This window comes from Lonchura striata, chromosome 8, assembly GCF_046129695.1.
Source record: "Lonchura striata isolate bLonStr1 chromosome 8, bLonStr1.mat, whole genome shotgun sequence".
In the NCBI taxonomy this organism is placed as follows: Eukaryota; Metazoa; Chordata; class Aves; order Passeriformes; family Estrildidae; genus Lonchura; species Lonchura striata.
Genome location: NC_134610.1, coordinates 24,468,760 through 24,492,930, shown reverse-complemented (window position 1 = coordinate 24,492,930; position 24,171 = coordinate 24,468,760). Strand labels below are relative to the sequence as shown.

Sequence of the window (24,171 nt, the reverse complement as noted above, 5' to 3'; positions counted from 1 at the left end):
CCTCAGTCACTCCTCAGAAGATTTCTGCTCCAGATCTTTCACCATCCTCATTGCCCTTCTCTAGATGAACAGGTCAGAATTACTACTTAGTTTATTTGTTTGATCTTATTTTGTATAGGATGTTTCCCTAAAATTATTTGAATCACAGACTAAATATAAATGTGATTTTTGATGGTGTATTGAGGGATGAAGTATTTTCAGGGTTGGAGAGAACATTGACTGAAACCCTTTGACATAAAATACACAGCTACCAAAAGAGGTTTGTTCAGCTCCCTGAACAAACTTAAATTGATAGGTATTTATTCCTTTGATTATTCTTCAAAAATTTAACTTCTAACCATACTGAAAAAACCCCAAGCGCCATTATTTACGTGGCCTGTGGAGACCTGTAGTACCTATGAAAGATATAAGGAAGTTAATATGAATTGTAGGCTAATTGAGTTTGTAGAAGGTTGTAAATTAATTTTGTGTTTGAAAACCTGATGTTGTATGCAATATTTGACAATACTTTCCAACCCATAATAATGGGTGCTAGCTTGTTTTACTAATAGCTAAAACTAAAAAGAAGCCTTAACTGCATTAGTAATGAAAATCTGTGATATAATTAACCATGTAATTTTGCACTGAAGAATAAAGAAATGAAAATATGACAAAATGTATTTATTTCTATTTTTCTTCGTTCTTACTAATATAAGGTAATTTTTAAAAATGAGAAACTCTATTAGAATTGAGTTCCTCTCTAAGTCTGTAGTTCTGTTAGCTGATTGAACTCTGGTATATACGTACTAAAAGCCCAAGAGACTGCCTGATGCCATTCAACATGTTCTTTTAACCAGTGCCTCTGTTTGAGAGATTGTACAGTCAGGGTTCTGTGCTCAGCCAAAGAATTTAAGGAAGGCTGAGATAGTGAAGGTGTCAGGCTCTCCTCATTGTACCTTTTCCCTCTATGAGCAATTCAGAGTTGGATTCAATCATCCTTGTGGGTCCCAGCTCAAAGTACTCTGGGATTCTGTGACTTTGCAGAGGATGACTATGAAACCAGCCTTAGCGATTCCCCTAGGACATTGCAAGGAAAAAATGTTAGATGAAAAATATTAACTGTTCTGAAGAAGACTTAATAGGCCTCTTAATCTAGTGATGTGCTAAATATTTAGTTTTGATTTTTGAAGTATATTTAAATTGAGGACTGTGGAGCAAAACAAGAGTGAATCCTAGCATTAGGAAGTGAGGTAAGCACGTGGGATTTTTTTTGTATTTCTGTCAATGACAAATTCTAATCTACGTGTTTATTTTGGTTGTAATGTATATATGCAGCTCTGTGTGTATGTATGTAATTTACAGGTAATGCTTTATTTGTTCTAAAAGAGGCTGTCATATATAAAATAGATTTTTCTCATGGCAAAGCTCTGTGTTCCCCATTGAGTGGGAAAAAAACACATGCCTGGGAAAGTGCTAGATTTGTGTAGGGATTTTATGCATTTAAAATTTGGGATTTTTTTCAGTTTCTTTTGTTTTAGCAGTTTATAGCAAATGAAATGAAACAATTTATTGTGAAAATTTATGCCTTGTCAACCTTACTGCTTGTATTATATGGTAGAAGAGGTTTGTTTAAACACGGCATGGAGCTGTTCATGGCATTGTGTCAGGGGCAGTATCCTGAGATTCACAATATGGTTTTCCTTTTCTTAGGGAGGAAAAACAATGCTAGTCTTTCCCACTTGCCCATCCATGCTGCTTCAGCTTGGCTTCTCTGCTGTATTTGGTGGGGAGAAGAATGGCTTAGGCTTCTGAGTGGAAGACAAGGATGTGTCTCCCATTAGTATAGCTTTTAATACAATTTCCACTAATTGATGGCAAAAGTTGTCCATCCACCCACGCTTTTAATGTCCTGTTTTAGTTACTATGGATCATTTAATAATCTGCTTGCATCTTCTCATGCTTGTATCAGTGGGGAAAATATGTACTGACCTGGATCAAGCAAGATCAAACTCCAGGCTGCTGTGAGTTCTACTTGAATTACTGAAACAACTTTGAAGTGTTCATGGGGAAAGAGATATTTTTACACATATATAAGGTATTTATTTAGGTATTAAAAATATTATTTTTTAAAATATACAGATAGAGGGTCCACTTCTAAGCTTAGTTTTGGATTTTTAAATTATCTAAAAATATATTTCAAGTAATATTTTTCTTCCTCTACATTTCGGTGCTAAGTTATGTGTGCAATTACATAGTATTTGGATCTTATGATAGTTATATGGAAGAGCAAAATTTATTACACTGATGTAAGAATTTGATATATACAAATACATAAACCTATTTAACTGGAAATGTGATTTTTGTTTTTCACTCACAGTGAATTTTTTTGGGAAGGTAACTTAAGTAGGATGTTGGCGCTTCTAAATGACCTATGCAATCTTTTATGATTCTAAGTTTGTGTCAGAGATAAGACACTAGAGGGAGCCCATATCACAGTTGTCTGCACTGTAAGAAACTGCTTTACAAAGATAAAACTATTTGTAATAATGGGTAATTGAAAGTGAAATTTCTTATGGCTTTGCAATACAAAAAAAAAAAAAAAAAATCTCAGTACTAAAGGACACTTAGTTGAAAGCATTTTTGGCAATCTTTAAATTCATAAAGTCAGCTCTCCCTTACCATTCTCTGAATTTTTTGAGTACTATGAAAAGAGTCCAGTAGAGAAATCTTTGTTCTGGTGCTTACGTAATAGAAAGCAATTTATGGCTGCTCTCTTTTAAAGAACTCTCAAGACCCTGTGAGTGCAGTAACACAGAGGAAAAAAAGGCTTGAGTACATGGGTGTTGAGGCTTGAGTACATGTGTGTGTTTGACTTGTTCAGGCTGTGTGGAGGCGTGAGGTTTTTGAGATCTGCTGGAGTACGAGATTTTACCTTGGTTTGTGAATGCCTGTTCGTTGCATGTAACTTCCTGCCACGTGTCAGTGAGCACATAAAGTACAGCTCCTGCAGCAATAACCAGCAACCTGTGCCAGCCGCTGGGCAAAGGACCTTGTGTTGTGTCACAGCAGCCGAGGGGTCGTGGCTGTAGTAATTGACTGCAGTCTTTAACCTTTTGATTGAAGTTTTCTCCTCAGTAAATAAAGAGGCTTTAGAATTTAGCAAGGTTTTTGTCCAAGACAGATTGCTTAAGGCTGCACCTGCAGTGCATGATGTTGTTTTCATCCTGTGCCTGTGCTTCCTGCCCGTGATACTTTCAGGTGGTAGTGCCCACCTAGTCTTCTCCTGTTATATAGTTAAAATAACACTCAAATCCACAAGATCAGAAATATTCTCAGTTTCAGTCTGGATGGGCTCAATCAAACAGTGAGTGCAAGTCTGGATGAGATTTTAAAATAGTCTTTAATTTTAACTGCCCAGTCTTATATTCACTGTACTGAATACTTCAGTACAAGGAACTGGAAGATATGTTTCCAAAAATTTCTATTAATAAAGGATAGTTGAGAATATGTTGTTTTGATAAAATACTGAAATTCAGTATTTATTAATTCTGAGGGCCAACTTCTACATTTCATATAGCAATTCACAAGGGATTCAATACTGAAGACCTTCAATATCCTAATTGCACATTGTTTAGTCTCTTATTTTAAGAATGTTGGAGCTAAATCCTTCAAAATCTGTTTACAAAGATAGTATTCAGTATTAACTGCTTTTTACTTCCATTCAGATCTCTTTCTCATGCTTCTAAAAGCAAGCATTTTTTTTCAACACTGCATTAGCAAATCATTATGTAAGCGTGTGCTGCAACTTATTCACAGGGTAGGTAGTATAAACATTGTATTTACAATGCAAATAGGAGCAGAGATGTATGTAATTTATCAAGACACCCTCTCTCCATCCATCTGTTAAGTGTGCTCTTAGAATCCTCTAACAGAAAACACTAACCCAAGCATCTTTCCTCAGCATAGATACCATTTGTCACTATGCATTACACTTGTGATCTGCTCCAGTCTGGTTTTCCTGGACTATTGTAGTTTTGTCCTTCTAATCACAAGGAATGTTGTTTAAATCTTTGCTAAGATTAGTAGAAAATTACTCCTAATAGTTAGAAATCTCAGTTACTTGTGCAATTTTTTAAAATTAGCAGCTCTTATGGATGTTTGGATATATTTTAATATATCAAGATATATTAATGAAAAAGTTGTATACATGTAGTGCAAAGCTGCTATTAATATTTTTTTCATGGTTTGAAGAGTAGTCAGTGCTTTTTCTAAAGCTCTCTGTCCACAGAGTGAACACAGAACCGGTCATTTTATAGGTCTGTGTGGTGCTTAGTATGGATCTACAGAAAGGTTTTAAATACCTACCAGCTGATTTTCATAACACACCTTTCAAGCAAAAGGATATTCCCATTTTGAAACTGGCAAGTTTCCATATAACTATCATGATATTCAGATCAATACTGAAGTAACAAACAACTTTATGTACACCTTTAAGAAAAAGAAAAAGCAATAACTTCCTAGCCTTCTGAAACTGAATGTGAGGTCTAGGTGCATGTCTTACCAGCATTCCTGTTTTCCTGAAGGTCTGTGACCATCAGCACTTTCTTACCCATTAGAATAAAAAAAAGCTGAGTTAGCTTAACAAACTGTCATGTTAGGAAATCTTTTATGATTAACCACTACTTTTCCATTATCAAAATGTGTGTTTGACCCACAAAGGCATGCAAATCCCAGTTTGATTTTGTCAGTTCCCTGCATTCTCAGTGTTCACTTACCCACTGTCTTGGGGAGTTTGGCTCTAAAAGGCACCTCCTGTTCAAGTAGCTATTTCTATTGGATGTGGAGCATGACAAGCTCAAACTGGAGCAAGCCTCTCGCTGAAGGACTGGCTGTGGAAGCAATGTCCTGTGTTTTTCAGACAACAGTTGACCTGGCTGGATTGATGTATTAAACAGTGTTCAGGTGTTGGTGAAAGGCTGTACTTGCCAGATCTCAGAAATTCAACTTGAGAATCTGGGAAAATGCCAACCTATGGATCTCAGAATTTTCCCAGGTGAAGGTTTCTGTAAAGGACAGAACAAGCCACAAATAGCGAGGTACTAAGGTTAAATAGCTGTGAAAATCTTTCAAAAGCATCATTTGGAGGAACAAAGCTATTTACTTGTTTGAATGATTGACAATTCAATCACTAGCAATTCACAAGTTTCCATTAGACTGAATGAAGAATATGCTAGTCCTGCATCATAGTGATGCATTTAGAAAATTCTAGCTTTCCATAATTGTTTACGTGAATAACAAGGTTGAAGGAAAATAACTGAAAGTTAATTGATGTCTCTGCTTCCAGTCATGTATGCTATTCTATTTTTAGATAAAAATTTTGAAGTTCCCTTCAAACAGAAAATTCTTACATTTTTGTGTAAAAGTGATTGCTAACCTGCAGAAGTAAACCATGGCAGGGTTTTTCCACTTAGCACAAAGGGGTGATGGTGGTGTGTGTCAAGTCCCAAACACTTGCCTACTTGTTCCATGTTCTTTCCAGTCTATCATGAAAAGAAAACTCATTATTATGGCATTTTTTTTGAATTTGTGATTACTCTGAGAAATATTTTGCTTGCATTATCTCTTTTCTATGTGTAATATGTGAAAGGGTGGAGCTGCAACAGCAATAAGATATCTCTTGGTAGAACCTTATGTTATTATAAGTAGTTGTCTTGACCTGAAAATGTGTAAAGAGAAATAATACGCCACTGTAAATCTGTATTTAAGCAGCACTACAGAAACGTGTTTGATGGAAATAGGTGTCCTGTGCCCTTACTGCCTTGTGTAGTAATTGGAAAGTTTATGTAGGCTTGAGTTTGTTTGGCTGGACTTTGATGAAGGATTTTGTGTGGATTTTTTTTTAATTTTTAATTTTTTTTTTTTAAATACTGCTATGAGTAAACACAACTTCTCAAGATGGGCTGTGTTTAGAGAAGAGCAGTGTGCTGGCCAGAATGCCTGAGATATTGGATAAATGGATGATGAGTTTTTGTCCAGTCTCTCTCTTATTCTGGATGATTCACAAGCTAGAGACAAGATTTAGTGGAGGATTTTGTTTAATCCAAGTGATGAGGACATATGTTTCTACAATAAAATGTTCAGGACTGCATTTCAGAGGCTGTGTGAATATAGTTTGATGTTTTCACTATATGTCTATAATAAAAAATTAACTTCATAATAATATACCTATTTTAACCATTTATCTACACTGATTGTTTATTATCTCTTTTGGGGCAATATTGTTTTCTTGCTGATGCCAGTATAATTATGAAGATATATGACAAAGTAAATATTGTACTTGAGAGGTATGTAAAATAAATTTAAATGAAATATGGTTCATTTAGAATTGTTTAATATTTTGAGAGGAATTACTAAGCTAATACTTGTAATTTAGATCTGAGTAACACGTTTGGTCCATCCAAAGAAGTTTATAAAGTAATTGTGCTTTTCTCTTAATTCCTTAACAATATGTGGCCTTCATTATTTTTAGGCAGATGCTTTTTGGAGACCGTTATGTTTTACTGAACAGTAATTGATTTCTTACTGTATAAAACCAAAATTCTATGGTCTAAGCTGAATGAAAAGGAGTATCATCATCAAAACAAAAGTTACCTTAAGCCAGAGGGATGAGTTTGTAAAAGAGAGAGATGCCAAAGTACAGGTGAACATGAAGCCAGGAACTTGCAAGAATAAGTTTTGGAGAGTGCCCTCTGTGATTCAAGCAACTTGGAGTGCAAAGAAAACTGGCAGGAGCCTCGTCTTGATCACTGCTGGTCTTGCTACTTTGCACCATATTAGCTGATGAATCAGAGTTTGCTTTCTCTTCTCTGCTCTCTCCAGCTGCAGACTATGGAAAATACGGAATTGGCTTCTGTATCTCACCCCTTTGTCTGAAACAATGAGGGTTTAGTGTGAAAGAAGAGATTGTGTTTTATTAGAAAATATGAACTGATTGTTTTCTTCTTATAATACTACACGTCCTCAATTTCAGACTTGGGATGACTTGCAGCATTATGAAACTGGACAGTAATTTCTTTGATTGCTAAACCACATTTTGATAAGGTTTTCTTGTCTAGTTTGTGTAACATGATACATTATTCAGTTCAGAAGTTATCTGGCAGTTTTGTGTTTTGAATTCACTGCTGTTCTACCTTGTATTACAGAATCACTAGGTTGGGAGAGACTTTCAAGAGTGAGTCCTATCTATGCCCCAACACCTCAAATAAACCATGGCACTGAGTGCCACATCCAGTCTCCTTCTGAACACATCCAGGGATGGTGGCTCCACCACACTGTCAGATTATTCAACTTAATTTCTGTCACTGTTTTGAAAATGAAATTGTTTCTTCAACAGGAAAATAAATATTATCAATAATCAAAACTAAGACCCACTCCTGCTAAATGATGAACAACTTTCATTGTCCCAATGACTTTTCATGTCTCAAGTTGTGAGGAATACTTGAATGAATGCTCTTTAAAGGTAATTTCAGATTTCTGTAAGCATGAGCTCCTCTCTATGCATAACAGTAAGTTTAGGTAATGTTGTTAGCAAATACTCTGAATCTCTGGCAACACCAGTATGACTAATGGGCTCAAAAAGTAAGTTGATTTTTATTCCCTCATGTGGAATCTTGATTCTGCTAGAAAAAGTATCCTATTTACAGAGTTTGACCAAAACATTTTAATATATTCTAAAACTTAACATTAAGTAATGTGTTATATTTTATACCCTTCACCTTATGTCCCAGGTGCTAATGCTGGCAGGTGAATTCTCCACTGCCATGTGTAGCAAATATCCTATTGCTACTTATGCAATCAAAACTTACATTTTTTTCCAAATATTTGTTAGCCATGTGCATTTTATATAGTCACATATTTTTTTATAAATACTCAAGGGACACTGCAAAAACTGACAGATTGTCTTAAAAAATATATCTCTTAGCCTAGTTTAAACATTAATTGTTCACTTTAGAAAAGTTCACGTTACATGTAAGTCTAATTTTCAAAGTACTTTCAGAATCTTGCATATCCAAAGATGAGTAAGAGTTATGTCTAGCATTTCTCTTGTCAAATAATGTCATATTTTCTTCTTTATATAATTGTAATTCCATAAGCTAATTAATATTTTTTTAAAATTAAATTGGTAGAAGGTACTGATGAATTATGTTCCAGTGCTGATTAACAGCGTGGTCTAAGGTTTCCTGATTAAATGTGTTCTGTGCTTGTTTAGAAAGGATAGATAGACTGTGTTACTTGCAGCATGAGCAAATTGCTAGTCAGATCATTGTTCTGTTTTTCAAAAAGCAATCATGAGAGATAAAGCCTGGTCTTTTGAATATGTTGCAAATGAGATGAATGCACATGCAGAAATGGAGAAAGTGCTTTCTTTAGAGACTGCAGCACTGTCTAGCAAGTATAAATAAATGGGATGCAAGTTCAGCCTCAAACTATGGATAATTTAGTCTTGACTTGATCTCTTTGTATTGCCATTCTAAAAATAGAATTGATCTATTGCAAATGGTGAATGCAAGCGATCTTTATCCCTTTGTTCATTGGTGTAATATGTTAGAGAATCAGACTGGCTATAAAAAGTAGACTTTTTAGCGATACATATATATACATATCTATGTGTACGTGTGTATTTACATGTCTATAACTGTACATATGATAGACAACTGCAAACTTGGTGTCCTCTGCTTTTTGTGGAATCATTGATACTTTAATCCAAAGAAGATCCTATTTTTTAGCTATAGTGTCATATGCTTGTCATATAATTTTGGGTAAGTAGTCGTTTCTAAGTATTACTCAATGCTAATAGGCCTTGCAACGCCCTGTACAGAGCTGTGATGTGATGGATGCAGGTTTGTTTAACAAGAGTAACCACAGTAACAAGTGTGTGTTTCTGCAGATACAGGAATCACAGGCAGGTTAATGTTAACAGAGTGGTGCCACAGGGAACAGAAGAGGAGTGCTTAAATTAGGAGACAGGAGTGCTGCATTAGATGTTACAGGTGACAGAAATCAATATATGTGTTTAATTTGCTCCTTTTTTTTTAAGTGCTGCAATGATAAAGGCTATTTTGTTATTTTAGAATTAAAAAAAAATTACCTGTGAAATGCAGTTGTATTTCTACCATGGAGTTATGGACATTGACATTTACTGTTTCATTCTTAATAGGATAGAATCAGTCTGTTCCACTACAGTAGTTCAAATCTGTACACCACATACAGTTCTGTAACTTAGAAGAAAAAAGTGGGTATCATGAAACCATTCCACAAAATTTTCCCTTTTTGATTAATACATAGGTTATATATAGTTTTGAAAAGCGCTTTTAGGGGTGTGCCTTTTTGCCCCAGAGTCCGAGTTGAGTGACTTTAATGTTCTGTATTGCATGTTGTAGCGAGATTAGTACAAACCTGCTTTTTTTAATTTTTTTTTTTTAATTTTTTTTTTTTTTAATGGGGGCTGTCTACAGCTTAAAACACCTTTGTACTGGGCTGGTGAGATTAAAATTCTGGGAGAAACCAGGGCCACTTTTATTATTAATGCTTGAATGAGAATGAGTGGGGCAAAGATGGGGAGAAAACCTGTGTGTAGACTGGTGGAAGAAGACAGAAAGCCATGCCCTTTTTTCACTAAAGAACAAAATACCAAGAGTTCTATAACCTGGAAAAGATATATAGATTTAGTGGTTTTAGCCACTAATTATTTTGTCTACTGAGTGCCAGGTGGATGATATATTGATCACATTGGAGATGTCACTTTATAAAAGGAGAAACTTCCAGTTGGAAGTAAATGCCATTGTCAGTTAGAAAATGGGAGGAAATAGGGATATAGCTATCCAAGGCATTTCCTTGAAGGTGTTGCCCTTCATTGTCCAAGTAGGGGCACTACAGCAGTCCTGCTCGAGACAGCCTAATACTGTCTGTAAATGCCTTTTGCATCCTTTTCAAAGGCAGCTTGCTCTAAAGCCAGGCACTTATACTAGTAATTCTTCCTGTTTTCTTTCATGTCTAATACTGAATATGTAACTGAATTCCATTCAACACACAGAGCTGAAATATAAGAAATTCTGGGATCCAAATTCAGTGTTATGAATATCTATAATGTCAAGTATTTGAAGGATTTAATTAAATCCTTATGCATAGTCGAATTCCTCCTGAATTTCATTTCAGTTGCAATCAAGCATCTGCAAATGGAGTTGGTGTAATCGCAGGTTTTGTAACATTTTATAAAGGATTTTTTTAGCAGTCTAAATCAGCTACAAGGTTTGAGAATACTTCTTCATTGCAGCTCTCCAAGTTCAGTAGAACAGGATGAATTTTATTTAATGAGAAGTCAAGTTGATAGGATGTTTTAGGAGGGGAAATTGTATAGGAAAAAAAGTTGTTCAAGGAGTAAAAGTTCCTAAAGTTGTCATTCAGCAGTAATCAAACAAAAAGGTAAGATTTGATCTTTGAGGTTTTTGTGCTTTTCTGCAACTGCAAGGAATTGGACACATTTCCATTTCCTTGGGGAGCTGTGGGCTCCAAAGTGCTTGTATCTTTTAAACAAGCCACGCATCTCCAAAAAAGGCAAAAATGTCATAGGAATGACATTTTAACATAAGCTGTGTTTTTCTGCATTCAAGTTTCTTGTTGAATGGCACAAGTTCTTACCCGCACCCTCTTATGGTAGAAATAGAGAGTTTTGCATAACCACTTCTACATGCTAAGTTATCATATTGGTCTTGAATACAAAAAAAAATATGACTACATAAAAAATAGAATTCAAGAGATTGGATTGTGCACTTTGGTCAATAATGAAATTGAAAAGCTTTGCTTGCAGATATATACAAATGATGTGGAACTGATGTGGTTCAAATGTGGTTAGCTTCCCTGAGGAGCCCTGAGCAATGATGATGCCTCAGAGATGATGTGAAAGAGTGGCTGTACCATGGAAATACATTGAAAAAGCAATGAAATGAAAGGATCTGCAGTTTGAATTGTTACTTTCTCTACTTTATGCATCAAGGTTTTTACGTTGATTAATTCACTCCCCAGCTATGATTCATTTAATAGCATACCCAGCCGCTGCTTTCGTGTTTTGGAACACTGACTGCAGAGCTACTATTTTGGTCTTCAGAGCAGGCTTTCTGTTTTGTGAAGTGTGCACCATTTATATAAGTTTCACCTCTAGAAAGACAGGAACAGTGTTACTTTTCACTTCAGTAAACTGATGTGTTTAAAGAAGATCACAAGCATTCCTCTATAATCAAAGATGTTTTACTGAACCAAGTAGTTCTGGTTTTAATTACTAGGGAAATTGTGATCTATTTTACAACACATCTTAGTTGAGGATAGAAGATGTGCAGTCCACAGCTATAGTTTCCCTTCAGAGTGTTCAACTTACACCACGTCTCTAAATTCAGCAGTTTTTAGCTGGGCTTTTATTAAAAAGAGAGATCCTGCCTTCCCTTTCATCCTCTGCCATGCATTTTGTCCTGTCCTTGGGAGCTGTTGCCAAGGGAGCACACAGTATGCTGGAGCAAGGAACTATGCTGATTTTATGGATTGCTTTTTACTTAGTTCCATTCAAATGGGTTTGCTGACAAACTCACCATGAAGCTTCACAAATGCTGGCACTAAGACAAGGGAAGCAGCAGTCTGACACTGCTTAGGGGATGGGGAAGGAGCTTGTTCCTTTAGGCAGCTGTGTGCTCCATTGAAGCACATGCTTTACTTTCTGGCATTAAAGAGTTGAAGTGGTTGCACTTGTGACTGTTATCACTTATGTCTGTCTGGGTTGGAAGTGTCTCTCACTTTATCTAGTGTCACTGCTCTGCTTTCCCTGGGAGGTCCATTATACCAGGGCTCTATGGCTGTGGAGAGTGAAGCAAGGCAGTTGAGAACTTCCTTTCCTGAAAGTAAAGATCTGTTGCTGTGTGAGGGGAAGAGGTATCTTGTGTGCACAGGCATTTTACCTCATCCCTGCAGCAACAGAAAGCCACTCATAGTCATGCTGAGGAGCTTTAAATGAGAGAAAAAAAGCAAGTGGGCCTCCAGGAGAGATAAGCTCTGCTATTAATGGTATTGCAGATAGTATTTTTCATTTATTTCACTAGTTCAATCTTTGGTTGCTAATGCACATATTTATTGTATTAGACATTTTTCTTGCCTGTTGATTATTGCTCCTTGCCATCATCAGAAATCTTTTCTTCTAAAAGTATCCATCTCTTAAAGGAAACAATTTAATGCCTGTGTTCTAGGCATGCAAATTATCTTCCACAGCCCAAGATGCACATTTGAGTCTGGCCTCTCAGTTCATCTGCCAGTAAGGATTGTCATTGCTGCTGCTGCTCCTCCTTTGTTCAGAAGTAGTTTATCCCAACTCTGTTATTTTCTTAGTGAGATTTTAGTTTTGTGGTGACATAGCAGTAGCTTTTAGGAGTGACAAAGACAGATCCAAACAAGATCCAGCAGAGCTGGAGCCTCTATATTTTTTAAAACCAATTTGTTTCTTAGCCAGTCCTAGCACTCAAACAGATCGCCTCCAACGTCCTGAGCATCTCTTTATGGGGAAGTGCAATCTGACTGACTTGTGGCCAGATGTGTCATGCTACGGAGCTGGTCTGGAGTGAAGAACTGCTGCTTTCTGTGGAAATGGGATGTTACAGTGTTCCTGCTGGTCTGTCATAGTACATACTTGCAAGTGAAATGCCAGGCAGAACTGCTTACTCCTTGCTTGCTGCTGATTTCCAGGGAGAAGCAAAAGAAACAGAAAGGCTTTTAAAGTCATTAAAGTCAATGCCTGCTTCTGTTCTCAGTGTATATCCAAATAAGAGGTCCCTGAGTTAGCATTTGGGAAGTTTTTAGAGCTAAATTACTTTTTTTTTTTTTTAATGTGCAGAAGTTAATGTTTTATGCAAGTCTTTATCCCTGCATGACTAAATGTAGGGAAAACTGAATTCCAAGTTAAGAGAAGGTAGAAAAGAAGGAAACCCTTCTTCCCTACGTGAAGGGAAGAAGTTACGGTCTTTGTTCAGTCAAGGTATTTCTGTGGTATAAATATGTGACTGACTCTTTTTCAACCAGCAATTTAATGTTTGCAAATCCTCTAAAACTTTCAGAATATTTTCTGAATCTCTAATTAGTTTGATTTATATATTTATTCTTATGACATGAGCCTATCCAGGGATAAGATCATTCCTTTCTTTTTTTTGAGGGTGAGAAAGACTCATGATTGTGTTTTGGTAAATGGAATAATAGGACCTCAGTTTAACCATAAGAGCAATATAACGCAGCCTAGATATGCTTGCACTAAGGTAGCATTTTTAATGCAGTATTCCTTGTAACTTTTGATAATTCTTTCAAGTAAGAAACGCTTAATCCCATATATGCAACAACATTTTTACAAAGTATGTAATTTATCACTGGTCTGTGTGAAATATATTGGACTCTTCAATGAAGCTATTGCTAGATGATGTTTCTATTATTGTCATTTTTCAAAGATATGAAGAGCTAGACACAACCAAAATTGAAAAGATGCATGATGAAATGTAAATATTCTGAACTTCCTTGGCAGCAAATCTTAGAATGTTTTCCCTCAGGATGCTTCTCTCCTATTTTTCCCTCTTATATTCTCTCCAACCTTAAGATATCATCAACTTTTCCAGTCTTGGGATTAGTGTGAGCATTGGATGTTTTTAAGGAGCTGGGGAAAGAAGACAGGTATTTAGAAGATTAAGTTCTGAATTTTGTCATTAGAATTGCAGAATTTCTGTAATAGGAACAAAAACCAATGAAATGAGAGTATAACAAAAGAGAATGTGAGAGACATCTTGATGATTAAGTCCAGGTACTTGAGAGACAATCACTGCCAATGATGAATCAGTTTATGGGTCCTTTATATCTTAATCAATTGGATCAAGCAAAGGGTCATTTACATGGCATCAGTTCAGAGTCACAAACCAGTCTCTGGAACATGGATTTCAAAATGCTGCTAAAAATGAGTCCTTCCTGCTTGTTCATACCTTCTGAAGAGATAAATTTAGACACACCTATGAAGAACTATTTAGTGATTTCTTTCTAATTTTAGTTTTAATTCTTTTATGTTTTAGAGACTGTGTGGGTGATGATATTAAAAAATTTAAATACATAGAATCTTTGGATGGATGGTAATTTAAGGTCAAATGAAGTGCACTAATGGATTATTTTACTTTCTTTGGCCATTTGTTTGATCATTATTTATATGACTAGTAAATGTTAGAACTATTAATAGAATTAGACTCTGAGATATTTGAGGAATTAATTGAATAGGCAGAGGATTAACAAAAGCATTTGGTGTAGGATGTATACAATTTTTCACACTGCAATGTTTCCATCAGCTGTATGCTCCCAGGAGTTATATTTGCATATTTCACTGCAAGCACATGAGCACAGGCTTTTCAGTGGAAATTTTGCATGATAACGCATAAGCTGTTGCTAATGGTTTCTATAAAGTACATGTACTGAAGACCAAATAAAATAAAAATAATTGAGTTATCCACTTGTTGCTATTTTCTAACTTTTAACATTAAAATAGTAAATTTTTCAGGTAAACCTGATTACAAGAACTAGGATCTGGAAACATGACAACGACCAGTGTGTTGTGACTTCTGGTTTTGTTTGTTTGTTTAAACTGTTTTGACTTTTCTTTCCCTGCCTAGAGATTTTGCAAACTCTCAAATGCTACCTGATATTTTTTTTTCATACTGGAGCTAATGTAAGCTTTGGAAAATTCAGGAAGTTTTTTCCCCAAATGCTTTTTGACATTTTAGTGTTTCTGCTTATGCAATATTGTCTAAATGTGAAACTGTTGTAATTGGTCTCTGGTAGAATATGGGTATATGTTAGGATTCCCAGATGTTATGCAACGATTTTATTTTACATCTCCAGAATAGTCTGGCCAAAAGCAGAAGCACTGTGGCCTTAGGCAGAACATCTCTATCCCATTCTTGTTTTCTGCCTTGTGTTCCTCTGGCACTGGAGAGGGTTTGGCCAAACACATGATTCAGAAAAGTTTATTTTACTAAAGACATTATTCTGATTAATACTATTGTGGTGGAAGAACATCAGGTTAAGAGTCCCTGTGGGCCAGACTGCATAACTGTTTGGAAGTAGAAATCTTAAAGGATGAGCCTTAAAGTCTAAGCCATATAAATTGCTTTATTGCTGCAATAAAGTTTCTTAGTATGACAGAGGATAAAGTTCTCTAAAGCACAATATTTCAAATATGTCCCATGGAGTCCAGCATTGTGCACAAATTAATCGGAATTCATTTTCCCATGTTTATATGCTATTCAAATGATCTAGGAAGTTTCATAGTAGTTTAGAAGTGTCTGAATCCTGAGTTATCTGTTGACCTCTGTGCTATCATTTTCCATGTATTTTTTTTCCAGTTCTGCTGTAGACTGTAAATCAGCTATACTCTGATAGTTTGCCAGTTTCTCTGCAGATATATATACCTCAGAGGAGTCATTTACGAATTTAATTTGGAAAAAATTAACCTGGATGAAGCTCTGAGCAGCCTAACCTCATAGCTGACGTGGATTAGAGCAGGAACTGGGACTAGAGACTTCCTGAAGCCACCTATCTTTTTAAATTTTTTTTTCTCCTGCCTTACTCTTCCCTGGCTTTATTTTTGATCTAGTTTCCCCCAGGATGGGACTGCAGGAATTCAGGTTTAGGAAATTCTTTCTTTCCTTTTGGGTCATCCCACAGTCAAGAATATTGCAGAATAGCAGAAATTGGAATGGTCATGTACATGGAGTGGACCTGAGAACTGATTTCTACTGTCAATGCCAATGGCAATATTTGTTTTACTGAGTAGTGCAGTTGTCTTTTTCTTTGGTCCTTCCTTGTGTCTTTTGACATGAATGATCTTAGTTTACAATCAGAGTCGGAGTTCTATGCTGGCCTTTTCTACACTATCCTCTTTGCAGTTTGAATCTGTGTAACTTTTTTAGATAAAAGCAATGCATGTATTTTATGCTCATAAAGTAATCCTTAGGCTCCATAAGTAGATAGTGGCAACTCATCATTCATCTCCCATTCTCATCACTTCTAGGTGTAAATATTTTGGTCAGAGGCTGTACATACAGGTTGCAGATGCTTCCTTTGTGTCTCCAAAGGCCAGCATGTCAGAACTGATCTTCAATACTTCACAGTGAAAAAGAATTAAAATTTCCCCTTCAACACTGCATGGGCAAAGATCTGGCAGCACAGACGTATATAGTTTATCTTACTTGGATCAAGTCTTAATAAGGATGGGCAGTCTTGTAAGCACTTCTGTCAGCTTCTGTCAGGAAGTTTGTGGTCACACACTGGCACAGGTTACCCGGAGAAGTTATAGAAATAATACCCACAGATATTCAAATCCTGACTGGACGTGATCTTGCTCAAAGTACTGTAGGTGACCTTGCTTGAGCTGGATGATATTGATGAGTCCCATCCAGCCACCCTTGATCTTTCTGTGATTCTGTGAAAATTTCCTTCTAAGAAGAGTACCATAGTTCCTGTATTGGATTGTGTTTACACTGTCAGTAATCCTGTTATGAATGATCTCAATTTTCTTTTTCTTTCCTCTGTATACATCATCCCTAAGGCTTTTAATAATGGCATAATATCTGTTATTGACAAACATTCAGAATTCCTGCCAATTTCAAGGGGAGTGGTGGCAGAATATTGCCCTGGAGAGATCAATCAATATCATACTCAAGTCTCCTAACCCCTAATTTCCTTAAATGACTGATACTCTGTACTTGTAAACTGTAGTACCTGGTGATGTTTTTAAAGGGCCGATTTGACTTTATAAAACATCCGTGAGCAGTCAGGGACTACTTTGAAACTAATTGCATTGTGCAACTGGGAACTCTTGTTGTATGTATTATGAAATATGATTTGTTTAGATAAAATAGTCAAAAATTATAACTGAAAAAAACAAGACATCTATTAAAATTTATTCCACTTGTATGGAGAAAGGGCAACACTTACCTGGAAATGTCTTTTAATTTTTGTAATACACTGTGGAGTCAGTTCATAAGTGAACTTTGACATCAATAACTGTGGGTATTATTTTTAACTTTCTATAGTGTAGTAATGCTGTAGTTGTTCTTCTCCCACTGGATAAAATGTTTATGGGAGTTAACTACCAGGTAGAAACTTGTTATGAAAAAACAAGGTGTAAAAGCATGTTACAAAATGTACAAAAACAGTGTGAAGTGTTCCATAGGGTGAGGAGGAAGAAGTAATTAATGTATTTTATCACCTTATTTGGAAAATGAAAGACTCTCCCCTTCCTCTTCCCCATCAACATTCTCTCACCAGTGAAGATCTGGGACATTGAGGACTCACTATAATGTACCTGTAGACAGAAGTGACTGACCTTAGGACCCAAAGGGGCAGTGAAAAACTGAATGTAACATCGGAGAGAAATCGGTAGGTAGTAGGAAGCTTGTGCATCTCAGTTTTGACTCAGTAAAATTGGAACTACAACACTGATAATTCATTTTAACTGGACAAATAATTATTTGATTAGATAGTTAAGGCTCTAATGAAATGAATGTAAATTATAGTTTTGTACTTAAGTAGCATTCCCTCCCTGTTTTTCCTGGAAGATGTTGAGTACAATGTGAGTCAGCAGCAGGTACAGGCACACTCTGCTCTTTCCCAATCCAGTTCACATCCAGTTCAATGTTCTCACATGCTGCAGTTTGGGGCAGAATGGAGGGAAGAGTGGATCTGTCCATGAGATACACAGAACTGAGTGGACTGTAATAGTTCATACCATATTTTTTCTTCTTTATTTTTTCTTTGGTGATCTGTGTATGAACAAAATCTTCAGAGACAAAAGATGCTGGTTATGACTATGCATCTGCTATCTCAAAGAGATCAAGAGAGAATGTTTGGCTCTTTGTGATTGTAGTGTTTTTCTCTGGTAATTTCTCTAACATGCTAGCTGGCCTCCTACATCAAGTCCTGAATGGTGACTGACAGCACTTTTTCTTCATGAAAAGACATTTTTAATGGGCTGCTCCATAAATAGCTGGAACTTGCAGTCCTATGTGAAAAATACAGGATATGAGTCATTAACAACAGCAGGAGACCTTAGATCCTGGGTAGCTTTACGTAGCTTCTGTGGCCATATCAAGGGCTGCATTTAATCTGAGCAGCACATGTTCATTCCAGATAGCTTTAGGAGGCAACCTGGCTCCCACTGGCTGCTTTTGTAGTATCTGCTCTCTAGTAAAACATACTCCAGGCTTAAAGAAACTCCAGTTTACTTTTGAGTCACTCAGTTTCTGGTACCTTAAGGGAAAATTGAGTAATTACTGGATTGTCCTTGGGACAAGAAAGGAAGAGGCTAATTCAGGAAGACAGACCTCTGTTCTTTCCAGAGTTTCTGATGTTCCCTGTTCTGCCAGAGAGGTCACTTTTCTGAGGATTTCAATGAGTCTTTAAAGATTTTAACTAGGTTAACACTTTGACTAGTCAAAGTGAAATTGTTATTCTGACAGATTCTGTAAATCTTTATTTCTAATATTTTTAAAGCATTCAGTTCAAAAAAAGTGTTAACTATTTGTTCTTATATTCCATTTCCAGTAGTTACATATGGACTTGAAATTCTTGAATACAGTTTTGAATTGCTTTACACTTCCATCTTTCACAGATAAAAAAGCCAAAGTACAAACATTACATCTTATTTTAAGGTAGGGCTCAGTGGGAGAGGGAAAAAGCAATACCTTCCAGGTCTTTTGACTTCCAGGACTGTGCTTTAATAAAACACCATCTTCTGGAAAATTTAGCAGTAGTCTGCTAAGCAAACTCCAATTCAGGAGAACGTCTCACTTGAGGCCAAGGTTGAATAAATGGTTTTAATTCTTCACATCAGGCAGATGAATTCCCAAGTCTTTTAAGGCAAAAAGTTAAATGTTTGGATTGGTCAGAATATATGCAATGCTATTTAGTGTCACAGACCACCAAAAACTCTGAGTGCTTTTTTTTTTTTTTTTTTTTTTCTTTTTAATTACTGTGAAATCTCCTTCTGTAGCTGAATTTTCTTAATGGTGATGCTTTTATCAGGAATTACATATGGTATTCCAGCTAAAATTGTTAACTTTATGGTATATTAAGTCATACTGGAATAAATGTCAAATAGTTTTTTGTGCCTATGACAAGTAATAATGTGGGGATTTTGATTGGAATTATGGATATTTGTAACGTGCTTATAGTGGGGTGTCTGTACTGTGACTGGAAGGACATACCCATCTATGGAGTGACCACAGCTGAGGTTTAAATTCAGGTCTAGAGTGGCACCTAGCAAACCCTGATTTCCAAATACTTTTCATTGCCAAAGAAGCTACATTTTTTAACTGTCAGTGCAAGGCTGTGTCAAGTGGTTACTGTTTCATTAAAGCTACAGAATAACTCTCTGCCAAGGAGGCTGCTGCAGTCACCCAGGTAGAAATCTGGAATGTTTGGACCATGAGAATGAAGACAAAATCCTTACAGCTCTGACTTAAGCTATTAGTAAATAAGTAAAACAGGGCTGATGGGCCCTTGACTAACCTTGAACTGTCAGACTCTGACAAATGATGAGCTTTTTATTTTTAGATGTCAGCTTGAAGCTGATTTATTGTATCTTTGCAGTCAAAGCAAACTGCTTAGGGCTTCAGGGACTGGATTGGGTGTTATGGACTTTCCAGAATGTACACAGGCAGCGAAGAGAAGCTTTCAGGAGGGAGGAGGTCAAATTAAGGTATTTGAAATTCCCTATAAATCCACATTCTCAAGTTGCTATTTCTGCTTTCTGAGATTTCTGGTTCTGAAGCATGAAGTGCATAATCCCAAAATTTGGCAAGCAACAGAGAAGATGAGTAGCTGTTTCCTTCTCTCTGCCTTGATTTTCCAGTTTTATTGAAACAGTTATAGATTTCTGTAAGGTTACAGATGTCTGTCTTTGCTTACCAGTCTTTAATGAGCTTTTTTGTTTTGGTAGCACATCATCTATTTATATTTAATAGCTAAGAAGTTATCTGCAACATGGCAGACATGACAAAATCTTTTTCATTTCCTGAATTTTTACTCTCTACCTCTTACAGGTATGTCAAAGTTAAGATGTGAGCCTTGTTTTGATAAAGCCAGTCAACATTCCTCCTTGCTTGGTAGCTAAATGGAGATGGAATTTGTATTCTAAACATCTTTCATTTGCAATACACCTTATAGCAGAAGGTGGAGATATATTACTTCTGCTTCCATCGCTCTATATGCTCCCTGTTTTGTGGCAGGAAGTGAAGCAGACTGGGAATTAGTGGCTCATGATGTTCACTAAGTGGCAGTCCCAAATTTCATATATGCTTGCCTCCCATCTGCTAAGTGGATGAGTCATTTATGACTCAACTTTCTCCACTCATCTTAAGAATAATTCCTAATGACTCACATAGAATGTTTGCAGAGGCTCTTGCTGTTGGAGAGCACTTTACCTCTTCTGCTCTTGTCTTGTCATTTCTCCTGTAGTGTGGACTGTGGTTTAACTTCCAGAGCCAAATCCTCTCACCTGGAACTCAGGATTGGTACAGTTGCTGCTTTAGTGAGTAATTTCTGACTTAAGTATGACTTTTAGCTTTGTAGTATTGTTACTTAGTGAGGTGGCTAGTATGAATTAGTGTAGGTAAGGCCCAGTTCTGGAGCCCCTGGAGGTGTTTGTGGTGTACACAATGCTCCTGGAGGACAGGGTGGCACAGGGGCAGGACCTGCCCTCATGGTGGCTGTGCCCATCAATGCCCATGGATGAGCAGACTCTAATCTAGATCCTCAGCAGTGTGGGTGCAGGCTTGCCTTCAGCTGCAGGACATGCAGTAGGGAAAACCAGGGTCACAGGTTTGTTATTCTTTCTCTTGTGCACAATAGAGCCAACCCAGACTTTGTACTAGATCTGTTTTAATTCTAGGCTGATCTTTGTCTATTGCCTCTGTGTTTGAAGTGCAAGTGGAATATGAATCCTTGTCATCAATGACTACTCTAACTCATGTTGCAGCAGCAATCTCCATGTATGCAGAGAGCTTCAGTAACTTGTAAGAGTTGCTAGTGATGTCTATAGGTGATCAGAAGAAGCTAAGAGGTGGGAGAGAATTTTTTCTTGGACTTACCTTCTTATGTATATTTGCACATCATTGACATATCACAGCTAAAAATGTAAGCAAATGTATACTTCCCATCGAGAAAAATGCAAACATTACATCCATGAGATGCAAATAGTAACTGATGTCTTACAGTTTTCCCAACCATATGGCCAGTCCTATTGATGTGCCCCTTATGTAAGAGAGACCCTGTTCTGCACTCCAGTACTGTGTGACAGTTTGCTGGAAAGGGAGATTGAGAATCATTAATTGAAAGAAATGTCTAGTGTTTGCCATATTTGAATTTTTAATTTTCAGATCATTCTGTTAATAAGTAATGTTTGTTCACTTAGAAATTAATCTTCATACTATAACTCCTTTTACTTACCTTTCTATTTAATTAGAACTAAATAGCTGTGTCTCTTCAGCTCATTCTTTTGTCCCTAAAGCAATTTCTTACATGTCCTCACTAATTACTAAACTCACATCTCAATGGCATCCATTCCTGATGGCTCTGTGATTGTTACAGGGTTCATGAGAAGGAAGCACTTGCTTCACAATCTATATCTGAAATGAAATACCTCATAAAAATGTAATTTTACATTTGACTTTATTCTCTGTTAGCAGATATTTTCTAATTGGAGTTTAAAGATAATGTGAATATTGCCCCCAAATGTAAATGAATACTTGGCTTCAGTTTTTAGGAAGAATGTAGACACAAAAAAAGTGTGGTTAGCAGAAACAACTACATGAAATGAGGATTTCTACATCTGAAAGGAAAACTGAAACATTTTTTAATAGGTCACCCAAAAAGAATAAAATTATTTCCTCTCCAGATACCTGATAGCCATGGAAGGTGGATGGTTTTTTATGTAATTTGACGTTTAATATAACTGAACTTGAAGGAAGGGAGTGAAGCAGACTGCAGATGCCATTGTTATCAAAATAACAAAAAATCCTCTTAAACACATTTTTAAAGAACAGAATAATTAAGCAATATCACCTGGGGACAAACAGGTGGAAAAGTTATGGAAAACAGAGACACAAATTGGCCAAGAGAAAGTAAAATTTGAAAGAGTGTAGTAAGATTATTAGATACTACTCCCAAACATCAACCTACAGCCTGGTCTCAGACTTTGCTCTTACTAACAGCCATAGCATAAAAGTAGGAATATACTGATTTCAGTTTATTCATGCTACAAAGTCAGGAGATGAAAAATAGTGAGGGTGATCATAAACATATTGCATAAAAGTAATTTTGTGACCTTGTGAAACTAATAGAAATAGGAAATTTAATACTGGGAAAGGTAAGGTTGTGCTTTTATGGGTCAGCATTCTATTAGAAACTGGAGGCCCATCAGCTGGGAGTGGTGAAGATCAAGACTGTTGGTTGGATACAAGGCACAAGAAGGTGTAAAATCCTGAAAAAAGCAAATGTGTTCCCAGGAGCCTATGGTCTGAAATCAATGCAGCAAAGGTGGGGACCCAATAATGGGTTCTGTGCTTTCAAATAAGGAACTCATTGATCTTTAATCTCCAGCACACTGAAGCCTTGCCTGCCGGAGGAAAAAAAAGTATGCAGAGGATGAGTTTTCAGTTTCACATGCTAAACTTTGTATATGGATTGCAGACTTCTATGACTGTCACTCGGTACCTTTGTATACTCGGTGAGTGCACAGGTGGTTTTTAGCATCCCTCATTGCAGATTTTATAGCTTGAATACTAAAATATTCTCTAAAACTTGTTTTTCAAATAAGGACTTCGATTTTCCTACTACTAAGCAGATCTATGTTTCATTACAGACTTCAGTGGAATTGGGAAGGGACCCAAGAATATCCATATTGGTGTCTAGCATTTTGCAGATGCCTTTGGAAAATCTGGTCTACAGAACTGATCGAGAATAGCTGCTTCCCCTGTGACATGATCAGGAAAAAAGATCTCTGAACTATATCGTAGTGATTTTACTTAAATTGGAAGAAAAGGTAAGAGGAAACAGTTAATATCACACACTACCTATTATTCTATATTCTTAGCTTATATTTTCAATAGCACAAGCTGCCAAATAAAAATACCTATGCAAAATAAATGTTTGGAGAGTGTCCAGCAATAGACTATGCCAATAAATTCATTTTTGAACTCTAAATAAAATTCATAGATGTTTAGACTCAGTGTTGGTTTCATTTGAAAACATTTATTATGTGGATGTTTTTGTTTTGCTGAAATAAATGATGTAATAAAAAAAAGGGCCAAAAATAATAATTTTTACATTTCAGCAGATTGGTTATTTTGTTATCAATGAAACACGTATAGATTCATGACTCACATTGTAACTAGTGTAATTAATGCAATATGAAATAAAAAAGTAATTACTGAAATATTAATATATTGAATACCTTTGCAATCTGTTAGGCCCCCTTGCTTTAAAACAAATCTCTCTTATCACTGATTTAATAACTATGTTACAATTATACTGACCTTCAGCTTTTTTGGTGGATTATGGAAAATTCCACAATGTTCCTCATGGTTTGTTGAAGTCTGAGTTCACAAATCAGTTGATATTTATGCTTTAGATAATTTTCTAGCTCAAAAGAATTTTTTGAGACTGCTTCAAAAGGTGAGGTTTTGTTTTGTGTTGATTGAAGGGAAAGGCAGCTGAAATTGCTCTCCTTCCACAAGAACTCAATGCCAGGAGATATTTTTCCAATGGATAGCCATTGTGAAATGAAGAGTAATGTCAGGCTGAGCTAGAGTTTGATGAATGCTATCCAGGATCTATAACCTGAAATATTTTTTACCTTAGATAACACTTACTGCATTCATGATTACTTTTTCTGTGTTGGTTGCTGTATTTCAAATGTTACAACAGAAAATCTCCAATAAATTGTCACCTTCCTAAAAGAAATCTCTTAATCAGGTGAGATGCTCCTGCTCTTCAGGTAGGGACGTTTGAGCTTTCCATGGATATTTTGATTAAAGTTAAAGCAAGTAATGTTGCAGGAGTACTATAAGTAATTAA

The 24,171-nt window shown here is 36.3% G+C and overlaps 1 protein-coding gene across 2 annotated transcripts in view; it reads right to left on the bottom strand.

Moving 5' to 3' along the window:
- DNAJC10 (DnaJ heat shock protein family (Hsp40) member C10) overlaps positions 1-24,171 on the bottom strand; it is a 58,331-nt gene that overhangs the window by 30,656 nt on the left and 3,504 nt on the right. Inside the window, exon 1 of one of the 2 annotated variants that reach the window (XM_021531321.3) lies at positions 9,128-9,239. The exons of the other annotated variant lie outside the window; for it this stretch is intronic. The gene's annotated coding sequence lies outside the window, so the exon portion shown is untranslated. Of the gene's footprint in view, positions 1-9,127; positions 9,240-24,171 lie in introns of those variants that run through there. 2 annotated transcript variants of the gene reach the window in all.